This window comes from Phyllobates terribilis, unplaced genomic scaffold, assembly GCF_046119375.1.
Source record: "Phyllobates terribilis strain yellow unplaced genomic scaffold, ASM4611937v1 Scaffold_3__8_contigs__length_932513732, whole genome shotgun sequence".
Lineage (NCBI taxonomy): Eukaryota > Metazoa > Chordata > Amphibia > Anura > Dendrobatidae > Phyllobates > Phyllobates terribilis.
Genome location: NW_027362763.1, coordinates 9126398 through 9144701, shown reverse-complemented (window position 1 = coordinate 9144701; position 18304 = coordinate 9126398). Strand labels below are relative to the sequence as shown.

General features: G+C 47.0%; 5 non-coding genes across 5 annotated transcripts; 1 reads left to right on the top strand and 4 right to left on the bottom strand.

The window, feature by feature from the left end:
* Positions 1–4828: 4828 nt before the first annotated feature.
* Positions 4829–4900, bottom strand: TRNAE-UUC (transfer RNA glutamic acid (anticodon UUC)). The gene has a single exon. It is a non-coding gene; the product is annotated as a tRNA-Glu (tRNA).
* Positions 4901–8261: 3361 nt separating this feature from the next.
* Positions 8262–8343, bottom strand: TRNAS-UGA (transfer RNA serine (anticodon UGA)). The gene has a single exon. It is a non-coding gene; the product is annotated as a tRNA-Ser (tRNA).
* Positions 8344–10455: 2112 nt separating this feature from the next.
* TRNAE-UUC (transfer RNA glutamic acid (anticodon UUC)) lies at positions 10456–10527 on the top strand. Its single transcript has one exon. It is a non-coding gene; the product is annotated as a tRNA-Glu (tRNA).
* A 3072-nt stretch (positions 10528–13599) lies between these two features.
* Positions 13600–13671, bottom strand: TRNAG-UCC (transfer RNA glycine (anticodon UCC)). Its single transcript has one exon. It is a non-coding gene; the product is annotated as a tRNA-Gly (tRNA).
* Positions 13672–14312: 641 nt separating this feature from the next.
* Positions 14313–14386, bottom strand: TRNAN-AUU (transfer RNA asparagine (anticodon AUU)). The gene has a single exon. It is a non-coding gene; the product is annotated as a tRNA-Asn (tRNA).
* Positions 14387–18304: the final 3918 nt, after the last annotated feature.

Below are 18304 nucleotides of genomic sequence, written 5' to 3'. Positions count from 1 at the left end.
TGGACCATATCCCTCTGTCTAACTGTTTAGGTGCTATGTTCACTATTGGTTGAAACCCAGAAAAGATGTGTCAAGAACTAATTTAAGGAGCGTAAAAATACACTTTATTGAATAGATTATTAAAAACAACACATAAAACACAAAGATCAGTGGCAAAAGAAAAATGGTGGCTAAAGCCAATGATAGGGCACCATAGGTTGGTATTTATAAATAATTAACTTCTAGTGCATGATAGATAAGCTTAAATATTAGGTGGGGTAGTTAGTTGAAGTAATATATACTGACATAAGTTACATTTAGTAAAGTGCTAAGTACAAGCAAATTCTTATTAGTCAGAAGTTATGAATACCACCATATCTAAAAGTAGCCATTTACATGAATAAGCAAGTAACACCCAAGCTTACTTTATACATGTGCCAAACAATGGTGCCGCTGCCCCTACGCGCATTTCGGTGAGCATGCCTTCTGGGGAACGAAGGAAGATGCATCGGTTAGGAGAATTAATATTGTGGCTACTACAGTAATGTGGAGATAATTATATAACGCTAACAATAACTAATAAAACTGATCCAGAAAGGTAAGCATATTTGTGCCGCACCACTGTCCTCCGCTCGACCAACTCCAGTTGAAGCCTCACGTTCTGCAGTTCTCCTGCTGCGCTGCAGTCAAGGTGTGAGATATCACCCGAATCTCAGAAGATGTTCAACTAAGTCTCTTCCTATTCCCATCCATGTGTCTGATTCTTACATCTGTGTGGCGTCCGTGTCTGATCCGTTTTTATACAACTATATTATAAATGTTCATGAACAAATGCAGTTTCCTGGGTTTATAAGAGAAATGTATTCTGAAAAATCTGAGTGGGGTCCGATTTTTTTTTCCCACAGCCATAGACATGAATGGGTGAGTGTCATCTAATATTCGGCATGATGTGATTTTTCTCTCACGGACAGTCGGACCGAGATAGATATCGTTCCTTTGCATAGTTCTATTCAGTGCGCTGTCCATGTGCTGTCCAATCAAAAATCAGATAGCACATGTCTAATTTATACGCTCATTTGCATGAGCCCTAAAGGTCATATATATGTGTTGTGATAAAGTCACTGGCAGAATACTGGAGGGGAGATATGTTTCACTGAGGTTGTTAGCTTCAGTGATGTGAAACATGGAAGTCTTCTCCGGCATAGTAGGTGTAGAGAGGGTTAATCAGCTATATAAAAGGGCATGTTTTATAGGTGAATGACCAGAGTGCGGGCGGGAGGTCATTCACCATATCTCCACCCTAGGGTGTGGTCTGGGCTTTAAATAGCCAGCATTGGGACTCAGGTGGGGGGGGTTCAGTATCTGGAGACCTGCTCAGAGAGAGGAGCATGTGTTTTGTTTGCTAATCTGAATCGTGTGGTTTTGCTGATCCTGAATGACCGGACCCCAGCCGGTGCAAGGACTATGCTGAACATTTTCTTATTTTGTTTTGCCATTATGCCAGATAGGCTGTATTTTTTTATGAACTCTATATTAGTTTATGCTGTTTAATAAACCAACAGAAAATTTAAAGAGACAGTGTGGACTGTCAGCCTGGACTCAGGAAGTTTGGTGACTCTGATAAGGGCCACACTCCCCCACCGGTTGATCCCCGGGAAAAACGTGGGCGTCCGCTGTATTCACGGGGATGCCAAAGACTACCCTGTTGCCAGAGTGACTATAAAAACTAACGATGGCGCTGAGTCCCATGAGGTGGGAGTAGTTAAGGACCTGCTACACCCAGTAATAATAGGTCGGGACTTTAGCCTTTTCTGGGACTTATGGCGGAAGCAGGCATACCACGTGAATCAGGAAGGAGCCGGTTCCACCATGTTGAATCCCTATAGCAGTCTGAGATGGATGAATTTCCCCTGTGTGTCCTTGCCAGTGACGAGGACGAGACGGTGACCCAAGAGGCCGAGATTCCTCACTTTGGGTTTCTGTGGGGAATTTTTGTACTGCTCAGATGCTGGATCCCACATTGAAAAATGCATTTGATAATGTGTCTGTGATAAATGGGGTTGCTCAAGAGCTGGGGGCTGACACCAGGTTCCCATATTTCACAGTACATGAGGAACTACTTTATCGGGTCACTAAACCAAGAGGGGAAGTGGTAGAGCAGTTGGTGGCGCCGGGTCCCTATAGGCGTAGGGTGTTAGGCCTGGACCATTCTCATATCTTCGGTGGACATCTGGGAGTAGAGAAAATCCAAGAGCGGGTCCTTCAGAGGTTCTACTGGCCTGGATGTCACAGAGAGATTGTTAATTGCCCCACCTGTCAGCTAACTGCTCCTGTGTCCCACTTCTGAAGCCCTTTAGTGCCATTGCCAATTATAGAGGTCCCATTTGACCGGATTGCCATGGACCTTGTCGGGCCCCTGGTACCGAAGTCCGCTAGGGGGCACCAATACATTCTGGTAGTGCTGGACTATGCCACTCGGTATCCGGAGGCGGTACCACTGAGAAACTCCTCCACCTGGAGTATAGCCAGAGAGGTTGTGCATATTTTCTCCGGACTGGCCTGCCAAAGGAGATCCTGATGGACCAGGGAATTCCTTTTAAGTCTAAAGTGATAAGGGAGTTGTGTAAGGCTCTCCAAATTGCACAACTCCCGACGTCTGTATACCATCCGCAGATGGACGGCCTGGTGGAGAGATTCAACAAGACCTTGAAGTCTATGCTGAAGAAGGTCGTGGAGAAGGATGGGAAAGACTGGGATTGCCTATTGCCATACCTGCTGTTCTACATTAAGGAAGTTCCCCAGAGCTCTACGGGATTCTCACTTGAGCTGCTATACGACATGCACCCTCGGGGACTTCTGGACATAGCGAAGGAGACCTGGGAAGCAGAGGTTACACCCCACTGGAGAATCATCGAGAATGTGGCCCAAATGCAGGAGCGGATCACGAGGGTGATGCCAATTGTGAAGGAGAGCTTCCTACAGACACAAGAAGACCAGACGAGGGTCTACAATCGGGCCGCAAGGCTGAGACAATACAGCCCTGGAGACTGGGTACTAGTATTTAGCACCCACAGTCAAAAGTACTTTTCTGGCCAAGTGGCAAGGGCCGTACGAGGTGATCGAGATGTTGAGTGAAGTCAATTATAAAATCCACCAGCCAGGAAGAAAAAAGCAGTACCAGATCTACCACATCAACTTGCTTAAGCAGTGGCGGGACACGGAACTGGTGGAAGCTATGTGTCTGGGGGCCAATCCTGAAGCCAGGGTCGAGGATGTCACAGTGGCAGAGACACTATCACTGGCCCAAAAACAACAGTGTCGAGAACTGCTGTAGTAAAACCGAGACCTGTTCTCAGAGTTGCCTGGATGTACGCAGGTTGTGGAGCATGAGATCTTGACAGAACCACATGTACGGGTGAACCAGAGACAATATCGAATCCCCGAAGCTCGCCGCGAGGTGATCTCCAAGGAGGTGTGGAGAATGTTGAGCCTGGGCATCATTGAGGAGTCTAAGAGCGGCTGGTCCAGCCCCATTGTTTTTGTACCGAATCCGAATGGCACTTCTGTAACGATTACAGAAAACTGAACGAAGTGTCAGTTTGACGTCTACCCGATGCCCTGGGTCGAAGAACTTATTGAAAGGCTGGGTCCTGCTAAGTACATCACTACCCTGGACCTAACAAAAGGGTATTGGCAAATCCTCCTCCACCCCTTAGATGGATTAGGGTAAGGATGGGGGAGAATGCCCGAGTTACTAGGTGGATTCTAGCGCTCCAGGACTTTAGTTGTCATTTAGTGCACAGGCCCAGGAAACTACATGGCAACACAGATGACCTGTCCAGACTTCCCTGTTTAGCAAGTGAAGGTGCCAAAACCTCCGGCTTTGGGCAGAGGTGGGGATATGTGACAAAGTTACGGGCAGAATACTGGAAGGGACATAGCCTCAGTGAAACATGTTAGCTTCAGTGATGTGAAACATGGAAGTCTTCTCCGGCATAGTAGGTGCAGAGAGGGTTAATCAGCTATTTAAAAGGGCATGTTTTATATGTGAATGAGCAGAGTGGGGACGGGAGGTCATTCACCATATCTCCATCCTAGGGTGTGGTCTTTGCTTTAAATAGCCAGCCTTTTCACTCAGGTGGTGGTCAGGATCTGGAGGCCAGCTCCAAAGAGAGGAACTTGTGTTTTGTGGACTAATATGAACCGTGTGGTTTTGCTGATCCTGAGTGACTGGATCCCAGCCGGTGCAAGCACTATGCTGGACTTTTTGTTATTTTCTTTTGCCATTATGCCAGATGGGCTGTATTTTTTTCAGAACTCTTCATTGGTTTATGCCGTTTAATAAACCAACAGAAAATTTAAAGAGACAGTGTTCCGTGTCAACCTCCATGTGCAGCCGAGTGAGCAGATCTACCACAGTGTGTATATGACATATTATGATGACCAGGGGTGGACATACAGCCATTTCAGCTGCAGGCGTCCAGAGTTGAAGGTTTTTTAGGCGTGATACCTTTTTTGAATAACTCCAAAACATAAATTGCCACAAATGATATTATGTTGTGACGTCATCGGAGCACAGAGGCCTCTTCATCAGGACTTTTTTCCAATTGAAACTTATTAAAAATTGAAATTTATGCCATCGTCATTTTTCTGCTTTGCTAATAAAGTTGTCATTCCTGAAAATCTTTTGTCTTTTTTTGCCATAAAAGTATTCGCATAGATTTTTCTGTTATATAATTTTGTCTTGTAGATCATAATACTATATTATAAACTTTTAATCATGGAATAGTAGCAAGTTTTTCTGGGATAGTTTATGGAAATTAGTCAAAATTAAAAAAAAAAAAGAAGCTTCCCATACCGGGAGTCAAACCCGGGCCGCCTGGGTGAAAACCAGGAATCCTAACCGCTAGACCATATGGGAGAAGCTGCGAATGTGCAGCACCAGCAAAGAGCCGAGACTCCTCTGATCCGACCTGTGGAGATGACAAAGGAGTCACTGAATGTTCTTACCTTACTCAGGCTCCTCCGGTGCTGAAGCCCCTCTTCATAGGCTTATACCACCCATAACTTCATCTAGCCTCCTCCCGTCACTGGTGTGGAACTGATCTTCTGGCGATAAGACCCCAGATCTGCTCCTGATTTATTACAAGGTGCGTAACCTCTTATTTCAGGTAGCCCCTTATTATGACTGTTGAATATATTGCGGATATTAATACATTTCCCCCATACTTATCTGGAGGTGTTTTTTATCTACACTTTTCATGTGTTTTATATGTCGTCTAGAGAATCCTAAAGGGAGAATGGCGAGAACCCTTAAGTTGTTTTTATTAAATACAATTATCATTGACCTTAAAACGAGCATAAAAGGTGAAGAAAAAGCCACACAACACGTGGAGGATGCAGGCATCGATCCAGCTACTGCTCGCATGCTAAGCTAGCGCTCTACCACTTCCATGCTAAGCTAGCGCTCTACCATTCGAGTTAATCCCCCTTTGCTGAGCTGCTGCTTTTGCCTCTTGTGACTCGTTCACCAGTCGCTGCACTTTCTAATTAATAAAGAACAGGAGATAAAATTTTCCCTGCACTGATGAGGAGGACAACTACAGAATCAGGTCTCCTGATCACGGCTGATACCGCGGCTCCTGGTGCTGTTGTAAAAAGACAAACATTCCCATCCAGATACTGGTGTTTCACAGGCCAGAGTCGTCCATCTTTTCTTCAGATAGAGAATTTATTTATGATTCTAGATGAAACATTTATTAATAATGTGCAGATTCTAGTAAATTCCCTTTTTTTTTTGTATGATTCAAAACACACAAATCCAGAAAAATGGCGGCCATATTATGCATTCAAAAGGTCTAGACTAGTGTTGAGCGAGTATGCTCTGTTAACCCTTTCGGCGAGTATGCTCGGGCGAGCTTCGATTATTTACAGCTGCTCTGTGATATGATTGAATCGCTCCCGTGTGCATGATTTGCAACTGTTTGACAGCTTTATTACATGTGAGGAATGTGTATGAAATAGACGTTCCTCACATGTAATAAAACTGTCAAACAGTTGCAAATCATGCACACGGGAGCGATTCAACCATATCACCGAGCAGCTGTAAATACTCGGAAAGGTTAAGAGAACATACTCGCTCAACACTATTCTTGAAGTGTGATTAAAGAAAAGGTCCCGGCCCGTGTTATGATGCCATGATCTGCGTCACGGAGTAATCTGCAGATTCTCTCATCTTTGGTCACTGGCACACATTTTCCTGAAAATGAACAATCCAATAACATGGATACAGTGGGATATTTACTGTATCTACAGGCGGTTTACAAAAATAGGATGCAAAAATGAAGAAAGAATCCAGATCCAAACCTTATAGACAAGAACGGGAGCGAGTAAGACAAAAAAGTGATACAAAAAGCAACAGTCACAGGAGGGGAAAATACCTGACATCTCACAACTGTTGAAGGAGAACATCAGACGCATGGCCAGGAGAGAAGAAGCAGAACTCCTGTCTTACACCCTGATGTACCTGTACATGGTGCGGTGCTCGGCGCAGGCTCAGACACGGAGTTATACAGCGGCACCTGACTATAGCACCAAGTACCGGAGCGGCTCAGATCACTGATAACCTTGTAAATGTCAAGATTGCGGATGCGCTCCTGCACCAGCTCCATCCAACCCTATGAAGTGTGATTGAAGGGCACCAATAGATGGTGGCTCCTAACTCTCCGGATGTGACACTGTGGCGCCCCTGAGGGTTCAGTCGCCACAGAGGTACTGTGGTGTCTCCTTCCCTCAGGTAAGGAGGGAGTGCTGCCCGGAACCCCAACACCTGCATCCAACACTACACTGGTCCAGGCCGGCTGGAAGGGCAAGATGCAATGTGTTTTCTGCTGAGCCCTGTCCCTGGCTGGAGTGGGGGGAACCAAAGGTAGGGGGAACCAGTAGTGGGTGTGGGTGGAGGAAGCAGTTTAGGGGAGCACTATAGTAGTAGGTATAAAAAGGGAAGCCATCTTAGGGAGATCAGAACAGTTCATTGAGAGAGTGAGGACAGACAGTCTGGGGGCAGAGTCTCTTTAGGAGTTCTGCTCCACAAGTAGGGCCCAGTCTTAGAGGCCCAGGAAGGGAGCAGGGAGTAGGCTCCGTTTTGTAGAAAGGATCCCAGGGGGTACGGCGAGTGCAGGACGGCACCCGTACGCCCCGAATCTGTCAGAAGACAGAGGGATCGTAGGCCGCAAGAAGGGGACCGGCCCCTGGACCAGCCGTGTTACTTCAAGTCTCGGCTGGAAAAACCGGAGGCTTCTGGCTTATATAGCCAGTTGCCAAAAGCCTCGTTCTAAGCTCCGTGAGGGTCAAGCAGGTCCGGGAACTCCAACAAGGGAGGAGGGACTTCAGAGCACCCGAGCGGGACTGAGAGTCGGGAAGCGCAGGGCAGGAGGGAGAAGACCCAGCGTGAAGACGGTCTAGTGAGGAACAAAAGAAAGCAGGGTTCCGTCAGGTATTCCTAAATCACCTGAGGAAGGGCTGAACCCTTCTTCTGGTGAACGCAGCGCGACGTGGGAGGCTGTGAGCTGACAGTGCAATCTGTGGAACCTAACAACTGTGAGCAAAGACTCGGATGACTGCACCGCACTGCCTCCGTCCATTATTTGAGTTGCGCCATCTTTCCCCCTGCACTACAACACCCAGCGCAACCAACTATATCTGCACTGCCCTGGAGCTAGCTCTTCCTGTGTTGAGCCACACATCCCTGCTGCAGTAACATCAGCTTCAGAGGACTGCTACGCAGTGGCGGCTCCACAGGTGGCGTCACGGACACTTTACAAATCCCCTATAAAAACAAACTTTTTTGTTGACCGCCCTGGGCCACGGACCGGGCCAGCCACTGTGATATCCCCCACCAGCATCCATCGGCCCGGCTGCCGAGTACCCCACTGCTTTGGGGGTGCGTCAACACCAATCAATCACTATTGGGAATCACAATCATGGAGCGGCCACCCAGTGTCTCCATATACAGACCGGGCGTCCTGAAGCTGAACCGGAGGGAGAATATTATATCGGTACATTACAGTAATCACTGATGAGGGAGGTTCCTACAATCAGAGCTCGTCTAGAATCTATGGAAGCTTCTGATTCTCGTAAGAAGGATCTGGCAGGTAACAAGTCTTTAAAATAGAGAGGAAGAAGTATCCGAGAATGCTCCAATGAAGATAGAAAAAAAAACAATCCTTATAGCGCCTCCTACAGGAAATTACTGCTTAATTCCTTGCCAAAAAACCTTCACCCGTAGTCGGCAGGATTCGAACCTGCGCGGGGAGACCCCAATGGATTTCAAGTCCATCGCCTTAACCACTCGGCCACGACTACAGCTGTAGAGATCATCCTGGTGCCAGGTCACTCGCTCATTATCTGCAGACACATCACTCACTACACTGAGGTGCGGCAGTTACATTACTGTCACCGACTCCACAATGTGCTCAGAGGAGACCCTGACCCTCTACATGAGACCCTGCACCGCACCCATGTGAGGGTGTGACAGGGACTGTCCTATGCCTTTACTCCTCAATACAACAATGGTAAAATGTGTGTTATGACACGTAGTTTTATTGTATTTTATTGAGAGGTGTAATATGTGAAAATGCTAGAATCTTATAGGTACTTGTAATGTTATATAAACCGTGTACCATGTGAGTAATGTGTAGTGCATAGGGAAAGAATAGAGTTAGATTTAGGACACAGGGTTTAGTATAGGGCTTAGAGGTTAGGTTACGAAAGGGAAATATGCAGTGATGGACATATTAGTAGTAGGAAATAGTGTACAGGTTAGCATACATTTAATATGTTTGGGACCAGCCCAGCATGGTAGGGGAACAAGGTCAGACGAGAAAGGGAAAGCATTTCCTGATTAGATCAAATAGCGATAGTGTTCAGTATTATAGTCAAGAAAGTCAAGGTCACGGGCAGTGGGCTGGAGGCACGAGAAGTACTGATTGTTCCGGCGGTATGGGTCCTGCAGACATTCCTGGAACATCCGGAGCCCAAGGCTCATGTCAGTGTCTATGGATAGTGCTTACCACCCTTCCGTACAATGGAAATCGGATGGGGAAATGCGTGAGGGGTGCGGGGCTGCTCTCGTGAGTACTGCGGTGCCGAACGGAAAATCCCTGGGGCTGAAGGAGCCAGTAAGTGGAGGGATAGTTCAGGCTGAAACAACAGAGAACATTAAAGTGTACTGTGCTGTGGACTTCAGAGGAAAAGAAGATTGTGCCCTATACATGTTGTCATCTATGGAAATTGAACTGTTAAGTAAAAGTGAACTGGTTAAGGTGAACCGGGTGTCCCCTGATTTATGTGCGGCTGTTCCTGGATCTGGAAACATGGAGACAGCGGCTGAACAATGACTGTTCTGCACTACACACACAGCACATATGGATGGGGGCACGTTTTACTTGTGAGGAGCCAGGGTGACGGGAGGCAGCCACTTGACCATGACTGCTGCCCTGCCCACCTTACACCCATGAGATACTGTCCTCTGGAGACATCTGAGACTAGAGGATTCCTAGGGTTCTGCAATTGTTTCTTTGCTTTCTTATGTCATATTGTTGCTGACAACGTCATTTGAGGAACCGGTGCCTGGCATGGCTGAGGCTTCATGTCCTCGGCAGTCCGGTCCCTGGACTTCCTGCAAGTATTTTCTCTGATGAAGCCCCTTCGTTTTTGCCTAACAACTCGCAATGCATAAAAAAGAGGATCTAAACCTCCTCCAAGAGCAACTTCTCCCATCATCCAGGAGCAACGTGGTGATGATGCTTTCTCCAGCTGGTGGAGACTATGTCAGAAGGCAAAAGTGAGAACCAAGTGTCTCAGGGAACAAAACCTTGATATTTTGGGTCCAGGAAGCTCCTCATATTATCACTGAGAACCTGTGATCAATCCTCTAAAAGCAACAAACAATCCCCAGAAATTGTGATAACTCCGAGCTCTGATTTGACAAGAACGGGCGGCCGTCAGTCAGGATCTGCCCAGAAGCCGATACCCAGCTGCCGGGGGAAGGGCAGAAGTCTGGAGAATAAGGGGCAGCGCTGCCGGGAATATTGAGGCGTCACAGAAACTTCATGGATTTGTCAAGAAGAAATGTAACAACGTGCGAAATGTTTATAATTGTCCGTCAGTAACCAGAGAAACATCCGACTAAAAGAGCGAAATCACTGAAGAGGCAAAATATGAAAACCAAAACTTGTGTCGGTTTCAAAACTTTTGGTTACGATTGTAGGTAAATCTCCTCTGTGATCGTCTGCAGCAGCCAAAGGGGAAGAACATAGGGAGAAGATGGAGAGATACTGTCAGGGTGGCCACGGACAGTCACTGCTCTAAACCATGAGGGCGGCGCTATCGTGCAGCGCTCCATGACTGACATCCTATGGTGCAAAGATCCAGGCATTCCAGTCTGGCAGAGATGGAGCAGAGATCATGCACAGAGCATTGGTGGTATAGTGGTGAACATAGCTGCCTTTCAAGCAGTTGACCCGGGTTTGATTCCCGGCCGACGCAGTTCTTTATTTTTTTCTATATCTTTGTTTAGCTTTATTACAATCTGAACTGAGGTGAAGTTTTCTGGAATTCCAGCATAAATGTAAAGATTTTAAGGTGTTTTGAAGAACTGGGTAACGACCAATGATGTACAAAAGTAATGATAATCGGTTATTTCTATTGCACACAGAAATTAAAATAAAATGTTTTCTTCTCTCTTAGGTACCCACTAGTCTAGGAAAAAAAAATCACTTAAATAGGCCACGATTCCCGGGAGCTACATTCATTTGAATAGGAACTGCCGAGGAGTGTGAACATCAAAATGGAAAAAAACGAGCTCAGAGCTGTCATCAAATACCTCTGCTTGAAAAAAATGACTACCAAAGACATACACAGTGACTTGGTGGAAACATTGGGGGACTCTTCTCCTCCATATTCCACAGTTGCATGCTGGGCCAAGGAATTTAAGCTGGGAAGAACATCGACGGAAGATGAACATCATGAAGGACGCCCATCCACGTCCCTCAATGAAGAAAACGTGAAAAAAGTTGAAGAGGTTGTATTGGCTGATCAAAGAGTGACTATCAGGCATGTAGCTGAGGTCACAGGGATCTCATATGGCAGTATTCAAAGAATCCTTGCAAAAGAATTGCATATGAGAAAGGTCTCGGCGCGTTGGGTGCCAAAAATGTTAACCGACGAGCAAAAGAAGAAATGAGTTGACATTTCAATAGCAAATCTCGAAAAGTTCCAAGCAGACAAGGAGAATTTTTTGTCATGTTTTTTGACCATGGACGAGACCTGGATCCACCACTTTGATCCCGAAAGGAAACAACAATCGATGACTTGGAAACGAGCCAACGAACCGACGCCGAAGAAATTCAAAGTGTCAAGCTCAGCAGGGAAGGTTATGGCGTCCGTTTTTTGGGATGCTGAAGGAATTATTATGGTGGACTATTTGGAGAAGGGAGCCACTATTACGGGCTCCTACTACGCAGAACAAATAAGAAGATTGCGGGAGGCTATCAAGGAGAAAAGGCGTGGAAAACTGCGGGCTGGAGTGCTGTTTCACCAAGATAACGTGCCGTCTCACAAAGCTGCAGTTGCCATTGCTACCATTCAAGAAGTGGGCTTTGAACTGGTGGAACACCCCCCCTATTCGCCAGATCTAGCCACCAGTGACTTCTTTCTCTTTCCTCGGCTGAAGGAACACCTCCGGGGCAAGAAATTTGATGACAATAGCGACGTGATAACCGCTGTTGGGGATTTTTTTCAGGGTCAAGATCAAGAATTTTTTTCGAAGGGAATTCTAAGTTTAGAACAGAGATGGACTAAATGTATAGACTTGTTAGGAGACTATGTAGAAAAATAATTTTTTTTTTTACTATATTCATTGTGTTTAGTATTGATTATCATTACTTTTGGATCGCCCCTCGTATGATGAAGAAAAAACTGTCTACCACCATACCCATCCTCTCCACAGTGCTGCACCACCCTACATCTCATCCTTATCTCTGTATACCACCCTACCCATCCTCTCCACAGTGCTGCACCACCTTACATCTCCTCCTCATCTCTGTATACCACCCTACCCATCCTATCCACAGTGCTGCACCACCCTACATCTTCCTCCTCCCTCATCTCTGTCCACCACCTTACCCATCCTCTCCACAGTGCTGCACCGCCCTACATCTCCTCCTCATCTCTGTCTACCACCTACCTGTCCTCTCGATAGTGCTGCACCACCCTACATCTCCTCCTCATCTCTGTCTACCACCTACCTGTCCTCTCGATAGTGCTGCACCACCCTACATCTCCTCCCTCATCTCTAGTAACCTTATTATGCTCTTCATTATGCTAACAATGCAATACTGACATCATCTAAAATTTAGACCACACACCTGTCTCCAAGATTTCTCTTGTGCTGCTCCAGTTCTCTGGAATGCTCTAGCCCAGACAGTAATATAAATTCCAGGTCTACAGATTTTTTGAGTACTTTAAAAACACTTTTTTTAGTCTTGGCTATAACCTCACCTCATTTTACTAACTCTTCCTTCCTAAATTTTCAGAATTTTGTCCCTCCAATCATCTGTTCCCTCACCCATCATGCACCCTGGAGCACTTTGTGTCTGTACTGATACAGATCCTGGCTGGTGATCGGTTCCTGCAGCTTTATTGGAATACCCCTATTGTATATAATCATAGCCGAACCTTACAAGACATAGCCGAACCTCTTGTGTTCCCTCCAATTCCTGATAGATAGTGTCTTGCCAGCAGGATCCTCGTTCCTCCTGTAGTTGTACTTTTCCGTGTTACTCAGTAATGTCCTTATTGTCTTTATTTCTCCCCTCTTATTTGTAAAGCGCTGAGGAATATGTTGGCGCCACAGAAATACAAATTATAATTATTTATAGTAAATCTACTCAAGTCGCCCACAAATAAGCTCTTACATTACATTGTTTCCTATTCCAGGATATTTTCCTCTCCTTCCTCTGCAGTTTGTTTCCTCTTTTCCCTCTCGGCACCTGTGACATTTACAAGGATTCTAAATACTAAAGTCACCACCAGAAAAATAATAATAAATGAAAATATGGGATCGACTCACTGCAAACCTGAAGAAAACGTGCAAAAATCAAGAAAATGCAGCACGATAACAGCCGAGGATCAGCAATATAAAGTTAGTATTTATTAAACATCACAAGTCCAAAAACAATTAAAAACATTAAAAAGTGACAATTGACTAAGACCAACCAGGGGCCCCTGGAATAAGGGACCGCTCCCTCCTGCTCTGGGCCTAAACCCTGAGGAATCCACCAACACGATAAATGCGCCAAAGTTAGTGATAACCATAAATACAAAGTAATAAGTCCATAAAGTTCTTCCAAACAATAATATATGATCATCAGGTGTAAAGTGCCACAAAAGCTCAGAATCACTGAGAGATGTCGGAGTCCAAGAATTATCACCACAAAAAGAGACACTTGTCAGATTTGAAAAATGTCGTCTGGTCAAGAAGGTCTTATAAAAGATTTTCTCTCGAGCTTCAAGTTTGTGAGGAAGATTTATCAATTAGGGCAAAAAGAAAAAACATACTGCGTTGGCCAGGAATCGAACCCGGGTCAACTGCTTGGAAGGCAGCTATGCTCACCACTATACCACCAACGCTCCTTATGTGAAGCTTCCATTTGTGTTATAGACTCCAGCACTGTACCTGGGGTTGGTGAATAACACACAAGACGTTTCCATTCAACCCCTTTGTTTTCCTGCTGTTACATCACAGTCAGAGTGCGTGAGTATGAAGCCGGATCAGGAGCTGAGCCCGCTCCTTACAGAGCAGATGTAATACATCATAATGAACTCACAAGATGTTTCCCTTACACTTACAGCTCAGCTACTTCCCATGTTGTCTTGCATTGACGATAAGACTCCACTCAAAGATTCATCAAAGGTATCAGCCGATCTCTGCTGCTTCTCCAGCATATTTTATTCACTACTTTTGAAGAAATGCAATAATTTGAAGAATAAATTTATATTCACACATAGAGACATATAAAAAAATTACCAATCACCAGGGAAGGACATTTTCTTTGTCCTATCTTATGTTTTGTACCTACTGGCAAACACACCACTGCTATGCTCCTTCTGTACGACTATAAAAAAAATCTAGTCCAGAAAACTTTCCTCCGGTGCACCTTGGGAATTCAAAATGTAGGTGGCAGCAACATAGCCTTTACTTGTGGGACCTGCTGTGGGCCAAAGAGGAACGTTCTTCAACCGTAGCATGATACCCAAGCAAAAGACACCAACGTCCCTGGGTGGGCTTGAACCACCAACCTTTCGGTTAATAGCCGAACACGCTAACCGATTGCGCCACAGAGACATCCTCTCCACAGCTGGGTCACTATCCTGCATCTCTGCCCATCCATGGTGGGGCAATGGGTTAAACATGGCCTCTCTGTTGGTGGAGCGCTTGTCCCTCACACAGTGGGAGCACTGGGTCACCCCATGACGATGGAAAGCGGGTAGCTCTATCTCCTCCAGATCTTCCGGGTCTTCTCCCTCATCTGGCAAGTTTGGCATCCTGGACAGCGCATCAGCATTTGCATTTTTATGCCCCGCCCGATACTTGATCTAAACTCGCAGTTAGACAGTCGGGCCATCCATCGTTGCTCTAGGGCACCAAGCTTTGCAGTCTCCAGATGCGTCAGCGGCTTGTTGTCTGTGAAGACTGTAAATCTGGAGGAGGCGAGGTAGTGTTTGAAGCGCTCCGTTATAGACCAGACTATGGCTAAAAACTCCAACTTAAAGGAACTATAGTTGTCGGGGTTCCTTTCTGTACGACGGAGCTTCCTGCTGGCGTAGGCAATCACTCTCTCTCTGCCTTGCTGTACCTGGGACAGCACTGCTCCCAATCCCACATTGCTGGCATCCGTATGAAGTATAAAGGATTAGCCATAGTCGGGGTAGGCCAGGACTTCGTCTCCAGTAAGAGCCATTTTCAGTCGAGTGAAAGATTCGTCTTCTGGTTTACCCCATTTGAACGGAGGATTCGGGTTCTTGGCCTTCTTGGACTGGCCCACTAAGAGGTCCTGCATGGGTGCCGCTATCTTGGTAAAACCCTTGATGAATCTCCTGTACTAGCTTACCAGCCCGAGGAACTGCCGCACTTCCTTGATAGTGGAGGGTCTTGGCCAGTCCTTAATCACAGTGACTTTTTCAGGGTCTGGTGCTACACCTTCGGCGCTTACCACATGACCTAGGTACTGCACCTTGGGCTTCAACAGGTGGCACTTGGACTGCTTTACTTTCAGGCCATAACCAGATAGGGCTTCAAACACCTCGGCCATGTGCTCCAGGTGGTCTTCATATGTCTTTGAGTAGACGATTACATCGTCTAGGTACAGCAGAACGGTTTAGAAGTTTTTGTGTCCCAGGCAACACTCCATTAACCGCTGGAAGGTTCCTGGGGCGTTGCAGAGTCCGAATGCATTGCAGGTGAACTCGCTGAGGCCTATTGGTGTTGTAAACGCGGTCTTCTCTCTGTCCGCCTCTGTCACAGGAACCTGCCAGTACCCACTGGTGAGATCCAAAGTGGAGAAATAGTTAGCTGATTTCAATGCTGCTAATGATTCCTCAATTCTGGTTAATGGGTAGGCGTCCTTATGTGTAATGCGGTTAATCTGCCTATAATCAACACACATCCTCATTGTACCATCTTTCTTTCTCACGAGAACTAATGGAGCTGCCCAGGGGCTACAACTATCTCTGATCACCCCAGCCTCCTTCATCTCCCGTAGCATTACTTTTGCACATTGATAGTGAGCTGGGGGAACAGGCCGGTACCTCTCTTTAATAGGCGGATGATCTCCCGTGGGGATATGATTTTGGACCCCTTTTACCTGCCCAAAGTCTAGTGGGTGTTTGCTGAAGACTCGCTCATATTCTTAGACCACCCGGTATACTCCATGCTATTGGTGCAAAGGGGTGGAGTCAGTGCCCACTTGTAGCTTCTGACACCAATCCTCCATCTGCCCCTTGGAGCCATTATGCTCCACCGGTTTGGATGGAGGCAAGGGCTCCACTGCCTTTATTGCGTTGTTACTGACAGTGAACAGCTTAGCAAGGGTGGCATACTGGGGTAAATGGACCTCTTTCTCCTCACAATTCAGGGTGCGTATCGGTACTCTCCCCTTGCGGACATCGACTACCCCCCTGGCTGTCAAGATGGTGGGCCTACTATCAGAATACACGGGTTCTACCAGGGCCTGATAATCTTGACCCCTGAGACCTATTGCTGCCCGACACCATATTATCATTTCACTCCTAGGGGGCATTGCAATGGGGAATGGGTCAATCATCCTGACACTGCCGACTTCTCCTCCAGACAGCTCTACCTGTTGTCTTCTCATCAGGGCTCTGATCTCCTTCTGCAGAACTCGCTGCTGACTGGACCTGGCAGTCTCTGCGACCTGCTGCAACAAAAGAATAATTTCCCCAAGACAATTCTCTATCACATTGGTGCCTATAGTTATCATAGGATGACTTTCTCGGTGATCAATATCAACAATAATCATTCCTTGTGATGGCAATTCTACTCGGCCAACTTTTATGGTCACCTCTTTATACCCCACCTGAGGCAAGGGTTGACCATTGCTGGCATAGATACTAAGATGTTCATCTGGACGGCGGGTAATGTCTGAATCAGTCCAGTATTGTTTATAAAGGATATATGGCATCGTTGTCACCTGGGCCCCAGTGACCAGCAGTGCGTTCATCGGGATGCCATCAAGCACGACAGGTAGGACCGGTTATCCTCCCACGTACTTGTCTTGCCAGCTTTGTGGGCCTGGTCGTCTTACTCCTGGGGGTTGGCCCTCTGCCCCAGGGGTGGCTCGTCTAAATTACAGAATCTTGCGTAGTGCCCAGACTTTTGACAGCAGCGGCAGATGGGTTGTCCGTCCTGGTCGTAGCGATCGCTGCTCCTCCCTCTGGTCGGTGGAATTCTTTTCTGTCATCGCCATGGGATGCCATCTGGACTAGAAGCCAGCTGGATCCTTTCCTTTGGAGACACTTGCATGGCCTGCACGGTTTTAGTTAACGCAGCCACACTTTTGGTCAGCTCCAGGACCTGAAGGCGTAGGTCCGCATACGGATCATTATCTAGGGTGCGCGTCAGCCTCCACAGGTGCTGGGGAAAAGGACGCCACCTCCTTGTGGTATGTGATAGCTGGGTGTCAGAGGGATGCAGTGCCGCCTGGGGTTGGTTCTCGCAGCACCCGGATGGCTCGGTCTTTAAATTGCGCAAAGTCCAGATCAGGGTTTTGCAGAGCCATAATGCGCAGCTGTGTCCCGTGAGGGTTAGACAGGAGCCCCTCAATAAACTGCTCAGTTAGCAATCTGTCCTCGTCTCGCACACTGTCGGGGTCTAGCTGTTTAATGGCCCGCAGCACCTCCTGCAGGTTTAGAGCATAGTCCCGTACACTGTCCTTCACCCTTTGTTTGCACCCGTAGAACTTCATTTTAATCTCTGCTGCCGTGCGGGTATCAAAAGTATCCTTCAACCGGGCCAGTATTTCCTTAACAGTGCCTTTGTCGCTGCCCGGCCAGGACTTCACCTCTCTCTGGGCTGCACCGATTAGCTGGCCTATGAGGATGCTGACTTTTTTCTGCTCAGACAGGGGGTACACTTTAAACAAACTGAAAAGCCTCTCCTCAAAGTCGGTCAGGGTGTGCGACTCCCCTGAGTACTGGGGCAACCACGCCGCCCCTGGTATATACGGCATTGATAGCGGCATTACTCTCCCAGGTTGGGCATCTTCCTCCCCCCTAGTAAACCTCAGCCAGGTCCTGGGTTTCTGCTGACGTACCAGTATGCTGCTCTGCAGGTGGGAGGGATCGCTTACCCAGGGGTTCCGGATCGGGGCCTCTTGCTTCCACTCGGTGGACGGCAAATGACGTGATCACACCGTTCAGTAAAGTCTTTGGCACACAGGACCCGGTTATGCTACGTGAATCCTGTTCGTGACGCCAAGTTGACGCGCCCCCTGGGTCGTGGGGTACTCGGTAGCCGAGTTGGTCGGTGCTGGGGGATGTCACAGTGGAGGTGACCCGGTCCATGACCCAGGGCGGTCAATAAAAAGGGGATTATAGTTTTTATAGTTTAATGTTCGTGATGCTATATGAAGCCGCCGCTGCACTACAGATCCTCTGGAGCTGATGGTGACGCAGCAAAGTTGGGACAGCTTTCCACAGGCAGAGCTTAGCTCCAGGGCAGGAAATGGTGATGTTATAGATGTTG